At 41.4% G+C, this 9,845-nt stretch overlaps 1 pseudogene; it reads left to right on the top strand.

Moving 5' to 3' along the window:
* LOC108317994 overlaps positions 1 to 9,845 on the top strand; it is a 31,059-nt pseudogene that overhangs the window by 18,583 nt on the left and 2,631 nt on the right.

Raw genomic sequence — 9,845 nt, 5'->3', positions numbered from 1 at the left:
ATTTATCAGAGATGAGAATTGCAACTCCTGCTTTTTTTTGCTCTCCATTTGCTTGGTAAATCTTCCTCCATCCCTTTATTTTGAGCCTTTGTGTATCCTTGCATGTGAGATGGGTTTCCTGAATACATTGTGCTGTGTTTTTCAGCTCCATCAGGTCATTTATGTTCCTCTCTAAACTGGTTATTCTAGTTAGCAATTCCTCTAATCTTTTTTCAAGGTTCTTAGCTTCCTTGCATTGGGTTAGAACATGCTTCTTTAGCTTGGAGGATTTTGTTATTACCCACCTTCTGAAGCCTACTTCTGTCAATTCATCAAACTCATTCTCTGTCCAGTTTTGTTCCCTTGCTGGTGAGGAGTCATGATCCTTTGGAGGAGAAGAGGTGTTCTGGTTTGGGGAATTTTCAGCCTTTTTGCACTGGTTTCTCCTCATCTTCGTGTCTTTATCTAACTTTGGTCTTTGATGTTGGTGACCTTCAGATGAGGTTTCTATGTGAACGTCCTTTTTGTTGATGTTGATGCTATTTCTTTCTTTTGTTAGTTTTTCTTCTAACAGTCAGGCCCCTCTGCTGCACGTCTGCTGGAGTTTGCTGGAAGTTCACTCCAGAACCTGTTTGCCTAGGTATCACCAGTGGAGGCTGCAGAACAGCAAAGATTACTGTCTGTTCCTTCTTTTGGAAGCTTTGTCCCAGAGGGCAACCTGCCAGATGCCAGCCAGAGCTCTCCTATATGAGGCATCTCTTAACTCCTGCTGGGAAGTGTCTCCCAGTTAGGAGGCACGGGGTTAGGGACCCACTTGGGGAGGCAGTCTGGCCCTTAGAAGAGCCTGAGCACTGTGCTGGTAGAGCCTCTGCTCTCTTCAGAGCCAGAAAGCAGGAATGTTTAAGTCTGCTGAAGCTGCACCCACAGCCACCCTTTCCCCCAGGTGCTCTGTCCCAGGAAGATGGGAGTTTGATCTATAAGCCCCCAACTGAGACTGCTGCCTTTCTTTCAGGGATGCCCAGATCAGAGGAGGAATCTTGAAAGGCAGTCTGCCTATAGCAGCTTTGCAGATCTGAGGTGGTCTCCCCCAGTTCGAACTTCCTGGAGGCTTTGTTTACACTGTGAGGGGAAAACTGCCTACTAGAGCCTCAGTAATGGCAGATGACCCTCCCCCTAAGCTCGAGCATCCCAGGCCAACTTCAGACTGCTGTGCTGGCAGGGAGAATTTCAAGCCAATGGATCTTAGCTTGCTGGGCTCCATGGGGTTGGATCCACTGAGCTAGACCACTAGCTCCCTGACTTCAGCCCCCTTTCCAGGGGAGTGAATGGTTCTGCCTGGCTGGCGTTCCAGGTGCTACTGGGGTATGAAAATAAGCTCTGGCTCAGATAAGCTAGCTCAGTATCTGCCCAAATGGCTGCCCAGTTTTGTGTTTGAAACCCCGGGCCCTGGTGGTATAGGCACCTGAGGGAATCTTCTGGTCCGTGAGTTGTGAAGACTGTGGGAAAAGCATAGTATCTGGGCCTGAGTGCACCATTCCTCATAGCACAGTCTCTCAGGGCTTCCCTTGGCTAGGAGAGAGAGTTCCCCAACCCCTTCCACTTCCCAGGTGAGGTAATGCCCCACCCTGCTTCGGCTCACCTTCTGTGGGCTGCACCCACTGTCTAACCAGCCCCAATGAGATGAGCCAGGTACCTCAGTTGGAAATGCAGAAATCACCCTCCTTCTGTGTTGATCTTGCTGGGAGCTGCAGACTGGAGCTGTTCCTATTTGGCCATCTTGCCCTGGGATTGTTTTGCTTGTTGAATTGAGTTCTGGATCTATAGATTCTGAATATTAGACTTTTGTCAGATGCATAGTTTGCAAATATTTTCTCCCATTCTGTAGGTTGCCTATTTACTCTGTTGATATTTTCTTTTGCTATGCAGAAGCTCTTTAGTTTAATTAGGTCCCGTTTGTCAATTTTTGGTTTTGTTGCAATTGCTTTTGAGGACTTAGTCACAGATTCTTTCTCAAGCTGATGTCCAGAATAGTGTTTCCTAGATTTTCTTCTAGGATTCTTACAGTTTGAGGTCTTACATTTAACTCTTTAATCCACCTTAATTTTTGTATATGGTATAAGATAGGGGTCTAGTTTTATTTTTCTGCATATGGCTAAACAGCTATCCCAGCACCATCTATTGAATAGAGAGTCCTTTCCCATTGCCTATTTTTGTCTGCTTTGTCAAAGATCAGGTGGCTGTAGGTGTACAGATTTATTTCTATGTTCTCTATTCTGTTCCATTGGTCTATGTGCCTGTTTTTGTACCAGTACCATGCTGTTTTGATTACTGTAGTTTTATAATTTGACGTCTGGCAGTGTGATGCCTTCTTGACTTAGTTCTTTTTGCCTAGGATTGCTTTGGCTACTTCATCTCTTTTTTGGCTCCATATGAATTTAAAAATAGTTTTTTTCTAATTCTATGAAAAATGATGTTGGTAGTTTGATAAGAATAGCATAGATTGCTTTGGGCAGTATGGTCATTTTAACAATATTGATTCCTCCCATTTATGTGCATGGAGTGTTTTTCCATTTGTTGTGTCATCTATAATTTATTTCAGCAATGTTTTGTAATTCTCCTTGTAGAGATCTTTCACCTTCTTGGTTAGATGTATTCCTGGATATTTTGTTCTTTTCGTGGCTGTTGTAAATGCGATTGCATTCTTGATTTGGCTCTCAGCTTGAACATTGTTGGTATGTAGAAATGCTAGACCAGGCACAGTGATTCATGCCTGTAATCCCATCATTTTGAAAAGCTGAGATAGAAGGATTTCTTGAGCCCAGGAGTTGGAGAGCAGCCTGGGCAACATAGTAAGATCCCATCTCCACACACAAAAAAGTTAAAAATTTGCCAGGCATGGTGGTGCATGTCTGTAGTCCCAGCTACTCAGATCCTACTGAGACAGGAGGATCACTTGAGCCTAGGAGGTAGAGGCTGCCATGAGCCATGATCATATCACTGCACTTCAGCCTGGGTAACAATGAGACCTTGAAAAGAAGGGAGGGAATGAAAGAAGGAAGAAAGGAAGGAAGGAAGGAAGGAAGGAAAAGAAAAGAAAAAGAAAGAAAGAGAGAAATGCTACTGATACTTCTTTTCCTATTTGAATACCTTTTATTTGTTTCTCTTGCTTGTTTGCTATGGCTAGTATATCCCAGAATATATTAAGACCTCCTAGAAATATGTAAGAAAAAGGCTGGGTACAGTGGCTCATGCCTGCAATACTAGCAGTTTGGGAGGCCGAGGTGAGTGGATCACCTGAGATCAGGAGTTTGAGACAAGCCTGGTCAACATGGAGAAACCCCATCTCTACTAAAAATACAAAAAATTAGCTGGGCATAGTGGTACATGCCTGTAATCCCAGCTACTTGGGAGGCTGAGGCAGGATAATCGCTTGAACCCAGGAGGAGGAGGTTGCGGTGAGCTGAGATTGTGCCAATTCACTCCAGCCTGGGCAACAAAAGCAAAACTCCGTCTCAAAAAAAAAAAAAAAAGAAGCCAATTCACTCCAGCCTGGGCAACAAAAGCAAAACTCCGTCTCAAAAAAAAAAAAAAAAAGAAGAAGAAGAAGAAAAAGGAAATATATATTATATAATTACACTGATAGACATTTCAGCTGAGCCTAGTGGCTCACACCTTATTCCCAGTATGTTGGGAGGCTGAGGCAGGAGGATCACTTATCCCAGGAGTTTGAGGTTATGGTGAGCTACGATTGAGCCACTGCATTCCAGCCTGGATGACAGAGCAAACCCTGTCTCTAAAAGAAAAAGAAATTAAAGATATTCCATCAACATTAAGTACATAGTGTATAATTCCATTAGCAATTTGAAGTACATATAAAATTAATTTATTTATTGTGCTTTACAATCTTCTAATGGGCTTTCTAAACATGTATGTTTAAATTTATATGGCTTATATGTCTATAACATCAGCAGCTAAGTAAGCATCAAATTTGTCACTGTATTTCCCTCTTCAAACAAACCTGTGGTAAGCAGAATAATGGCCTCCCAAAGACATCCATGTCTAGATTACTAGAACTTGTGAATATGTTGCTCTATAGGGAAAGGGATTTTGCAGATGTGATTAAATTAAGGGCCTTGAGAAGGGGGAGTATGCTGGGATATCTGGGTGAGTCCTATTCAAAATCACATGCATCCTTAAAATTGGAGAACCTCTCCCCATGTGGTAGAAGGGAGATGTGACTATGGAACTATGGTCAGAAAAAGGCCATGATGCTGGCTTTGAAGATGGAGGAGAGAATCATGAGTCATGGAGTGAGGGAAGCCTTTGAAGCTAGAGAAGCCAAAGAAACAGATTTTCCTCTAGATCCTCCTAAAAGAAACCCAATCCTGCCAATGCCTTGATTTTAACCCAGTGAAAAACATATGGGATGTCCAATTTATAGAACTGTAAGATAATGAATTTGTATTTTTTGGGCAGGGCGGGGCAAGGTCTCACTGTGTCACACAAGCTGAAGTATAGTGGCAAGATCATGGCAGCCTCAACCTTCTGCACTCAGGCAATCCTCCTACTTCAGTTTCCTGAATAGATGGAACCACAGGTACATGCCACAATGCTTGGCTAATTTTTAAAATTATTACTATTTGTAGATATGGTATCTCCCTATGTTGCCCAGGCTGCTCTTGAACTCCTAAGCTCAAGTGATCGTCCGACCTTGGCCTCCTAGAGTGTTTGGATTTCAGGTGTGAGCCAGCATGCCCAGACAGACAATTTGTATTGTTTTTGAAACACCAAGTTGGTGGTAATTCATTGTAGCAGCAATAGAACACTGATATACCTTTCTTCTCCTGATTTTTAGTTGGAAAGGCAACATTTTAAAAAAATCTCATGCTTTCATTTCTTATGAGTTGCCACTGTCAGTAGCAGCAGCAATGATCGTATAATGCAGGAAGTTCCGCAAGATTGAGAGTTATGAACTTTATTAAATAAATCAGATATGCAAAGAGAAAACGGCACAAAGGGCTCATCTTCAGTTCAACCCCAGTTCAACTGTCCTTGGGGATGCTTTCATGAAAATAAGTGCTGTTTCTGCAACATGCAGAGGCCAGGGCCATACTCCTATATAAACCTGCTCTTGATTTAACAACAAAAATACCTTCAGAAATAAGGAAATTGTTCCAGTAAGTATTTTGGCATGCCAGTGATACTAAAAATCCATTAATGCATCTGGGATGTGATTATACCTCTTTGACTTGGGGCCAACAAGATGATCTCTTTGAGGTCTCCAACAAGAGCATAATAAAACCAAGCAGAGAACTCAGCTGTTTAATTAGCAAGCCTGAAAAGTACTGACTTGTGACTGTGCCAACCATTGCTGACCTACTCTCTCCACCCACATTCTCTGATAGAAACCTTTGATGATTTTCCCCTAAGAGTTTTTTTTAAATGTTATGAAAACACAGCTTCAATACAAGTTTCCTAACCTACACCTACCTATACAGGAATTCTGGAACCATCATTTGAACTATTTATTTGATACAGAGCATTGACGCGTCATTAATCGTGAATACTTGCCAATTTTGGTTGTAAATTGTTTGGGATTATTTTGTAAAGTAAACATATGCATTCCATATTCCTATGGCTGCTGTAACAAAAAACCACAGATTTGGTGGCTTGAAACAAGAGACATTTATTCACTCACAGTTCTAGAGTCTAGAAATCCTAAATCGTTTCACTGGGCTGAAATTAATGTGCTGTGCTGGCAGGGCACTTTGCTTCCTGCTCTTCTGTTTGGAGTCGAATCTCCCTCTGCCTCCCATTTATAAGGACACTTTCGATTGCAATTAGAGACCACCCAGATAATCTAGGATAATTTTCCTATCCCAGGATCTTCACTTGATCACATCTTCACAGACTTTTTTTCTATATAATAGTGACAGGTTTGAGCATTAGAATGTAGACATATCTGGGGGGCCTATATTCAGATTACCATAATACCTTAGCAATTCTACTCCTATTAAGTGCTCTGAAGATACTTCTGCCTAAGTGTACCATGAAACATGTACAAGAATGTACATAGGTATATAGGTACAAATGTTCATGGGTACATTTCTCAAAATGCAAAATACCCTGAAAACCATCCAGATGCCTGTTGATAGGTGAATAGATTTCCTAACCTACATCTACACCCTATACAGGAATTCTGGAACCTGTATAATAAACCTGTATAGAGTAAAGGGTGGCATATTTATATAACCAGAAATTTATCTACCGGTGAAAATGATTTATCTATAGCAATAGACAACATGAATAACATTAGAAACAATGACGAGTGAAAAAGCAAATCCTCACTTATGAGTGTATATGGTATGGTACTGTTTTTATAAAGCTCAAAACATGTCAAATATTGACTAGGGATAAATTGTTGTAAAGCCACAATTTTCTTTTAAATGAAAGGTAATGAAAAAGACAAATTTCAGAATAGTGGTCACCCCTGGGTTGGTGGGAGTGGAAAATGGAGAAGGCTGGAGGTGTGGGATTAGAGAGGAGCACTCAGGTAATTACAACAGAGTTGGAGATGCTTCAGATCTAATGTTGAGTGGTAGCTCCTTCTGTGTTTATTTTGTTATGCTTTACAATGTACACGTCACAAATGTTCTTTCATATGCATCAAATGTTGCATTTAAAAAATTACCTAGGTATTCAGCAGCATTATGTTAGGTCTCTTTCATAGCTAGGTATACAGACTCACAACTGCTTGAAAATACAAAGGGATTGGCCAGGTGCGGTGGCTCATACCTGTAATCTCAGCACTTTGGGGGGCTGAGGTGGGCAGATCACCTGAGGTCAGGAGTTCAAGACCAGCCTGGGCAACAGGACAAAACCCCATCTCTACTAAAAAATACAAACATTTGCTGGGTGTGGTGGTGGGCACCTGTAATCCCAGCTACTCGGGAGGCTGAGGTAGGGAGAATTGCTTGAACCCGGGAGGCAGGGGTTGCAGTGAGTTGAGATTGCACCACTACAATCCAGCCTGGGTGACAGGAGCAAGACTCCATCTTTAAAAAAAAAAATACAAAGGGATTGATTGCAGGAATTCATATGGATTGGAAATGGAAAGCATTTGGGATTTGAGGCAGCCTAGGTACTAACTACTCTCTCCTCCCACCTTCCATTGTCTATGTCATCTTTATTTCTGTTTTTTAACTCTTTAAATTCTCTGAACAGGGAGGATCTTTTTGATTGATCAGTCACCATCTGCTGTGGAGAGTCACCAGTGGTATGCTGATATAATCATCTATGGCCAGGGGGGTAGCCAAATTCATTTCCTTTCCAAGCTTATGGGTACTTTTTTTTTTTTTCCTAAACAGGCAGTAAGGGAACAGTGGAACTAACAAGTACTATGAAAGACTTTATGACTGTGTGAAACAGTCTATCCTTCCCTGATCATGAAAGAAAACTCTCGGTCGCTTTCTAACATAAGCCAACTATTACATGCCTACCGAGCATACTCTTGTTTCCCCCAACAGGGTTACAACCAAAGGTAAGCCCTGGTATGGCATCCAGAAGTTACAAGCTGCATCTCAGGCTCAAAATGAAGCTGCTGTCCATTTTTCCTCTGGTGCTGCTGTTATTTCTCATCATCCTGTTATTCAGACTTGTAAAATGTAACCACTTGTGTTTAGCCACTTGTGTATATAGGATTGTGTATATAGGATGTGTAAAATACCTGGAGAAGGGGAAGAAAAACACAACATTTATACACTGATAATGACTTTAACAACAACTAAGTACAGATGAAGGCAGTGGCTCTTATTTCTGTAGCTAGACACAGCTGGTATTTATTATTTCCTTCCTATAAGCTCATTTTGTTTCCATTGCTTTTATAGCTACCAAGGACTGTCAACTGTGGTATCTTCCTATGTCTGTTGCTTTAATGGCAGAGCAAGCCCAAAGTGATCTGGAGCAGTTTTAGGTTTCAGTTCAATGGAATAAGTTTCTAGGTGGAAGCATCCCTCCATTGGATACTGAGACTTCCAGACCAGCAGAGTCTTAAAGCCTGGGAGTGAAACTTTTGCAAGTGATTCCCACTTGGTTTGCTAAATGAATGAGAACACCTGTTCTTAGGACTCCATCTTGCCTCTCTTAGTCCCTTCAGGCTGCTAAAACTAAAGGTGATAAACTGGATGGTGTATAAATAACAGACATTTATTTCTCACTGTTCTGGAGGCTGGGAAGTCCAAGATTAAGGTGCCAGCGGTTTTGGTATCTGGTGAGAGCCCATTTTCTGGGTCATAGATTATCATCTTCTTGCTAAGTCCTCTCATTGCAGAAGGAGCAAGGGGACTCTGAGGTCTCTTTTACAAGGGCACTAACCCCATTCATGAAGGCTCTACCCTCATCGCCTAATCACCTCCCAAAGAAAGGTCTTGCCTCCTAACACCATCACAATGGAGATTAGGGTTTCAACATCTGAATTTTGGAGGAACACAAATATGGACTCTATAGCATAACCTCACTAGCCAAATGGAAGAGAAAGCAGTAAAGAGAAAAAGAAAACCACTGAGAGATGGCTGGGCACTCTCAGGCCAATGTAGCACGGGCCTGTCTTTACCTTACCCACTGTTTGGAAACACAAGGCAGAAGGGGGCCAATTAGTGAAGCAGAGTCCAGCAGACGATGGGGCTCCCCCTCAGGAAAAGCAGCCTGTGGTCCTGTTTCACCTTGATAGTCCGTTAGATTTAAAAATTTTCCTATTCAAGAAAGCCTGGCTCACTGAATGCTCTTGTGTTTGACACGTCTATAACAGCAAACCTCAGTTTGGAGGGCGAAGGTTGTTGAGGCAAATAAAGGAGGATATGTACATTTCTGTTAGCCAAGAGATAGGTCTTTTGAGGTTCTTAAACCCAAACTCATTTTTTTTTAATATTAGATTTCCTTCCATGAAATGGTCCTAGATTGTCACTTTCTGGCCATTGTCAACCTGCAGCTTCTAAACACTTCTGCCTCCAGCTCTTGGTTACCTGACATATGGCATGCTTTTTTTGTTTGTTTCTTTTTTTAAAAAATCATGCTTGATATCTGCTTTGCTTGATTCCATAGTTCACTGTCTGCTCAGTTATTTCTGCCTCCTATTTCTAATACCCTGGTATGATAGGGCCAGATAGACCAGGTTTTGAATCCTAGTTTTGCTAACTACTTTGCTATGTCATCTTGAGCAAGCAAGTTGATTAACATCGCCAATCTATTCTTCATTGAAGAGAATGGATGTAAGAAGCTTAACAGGGTTTCTGGCACCGAGTTAGTACATAATTTATTTCTTGTTCTTCCTTCTTTAAATAAGTCATAATTTTTCTAGGCTTCATGTTTCCCAGCTGTCTGGACTATTAAACAGCAACACATCCTTTTAATCAATGTGATCAATTGAATCAAAGAATTGTTTGAGTCCCTACTAAGGGTAAGACACTGTTTTACATTCTTTTGGGCACACAAATGACTGAAAAATAATTCTTGCTTTCACTGAGTTTTTTATCCTACATGGAGAGTACTGGGGTCTACTGTATCATGACTGTAATATAGATAGGGGATGACCAGCACTGTAAGAAAATTACAAATTCATACGCAAAGTTGGAAGAGGCTGCCACGGAAGGCTCTGTCAGCTATAGACCGATTATTTTTGAGAGTAGTGTTCCCCAGATACAAAGTCCTCAATGTCACCAATAGGTTCTTGGAAACTGTGACTTTAAGCAAAGTGACATGTAGCAAAACCAATTTTACCATAGGTTAATTGATATAAAGAAGAGTCAAGTTCTGATCATTTCTGGTCAAAAAAAAACACCTTCAACCTTCTTCTTCTTTTTTTTTTTTTT

The sequence above is a fragment of the Cebus imitator genome, unplaced genomic scaffold (assembly GCF_001604975.1).
Source record: "Cebus imitator isolate Cc_AM_T3 unplaced genomic scaffold, Cebus_imitator-1.0 Scaffold213, whole genome shotgun sequence".
NCBI classification, from domain to species: Eukaryota; Metazoa; Chordata; class Mammalia; order Primates; family Cebidae; genus Cebus; species Cebus imitator.
The sequence above is the reverse complement of the archived record's forward strand: the minus strand, read 5'-3'. Positions and strand labels throughout refer to the sequence as shown.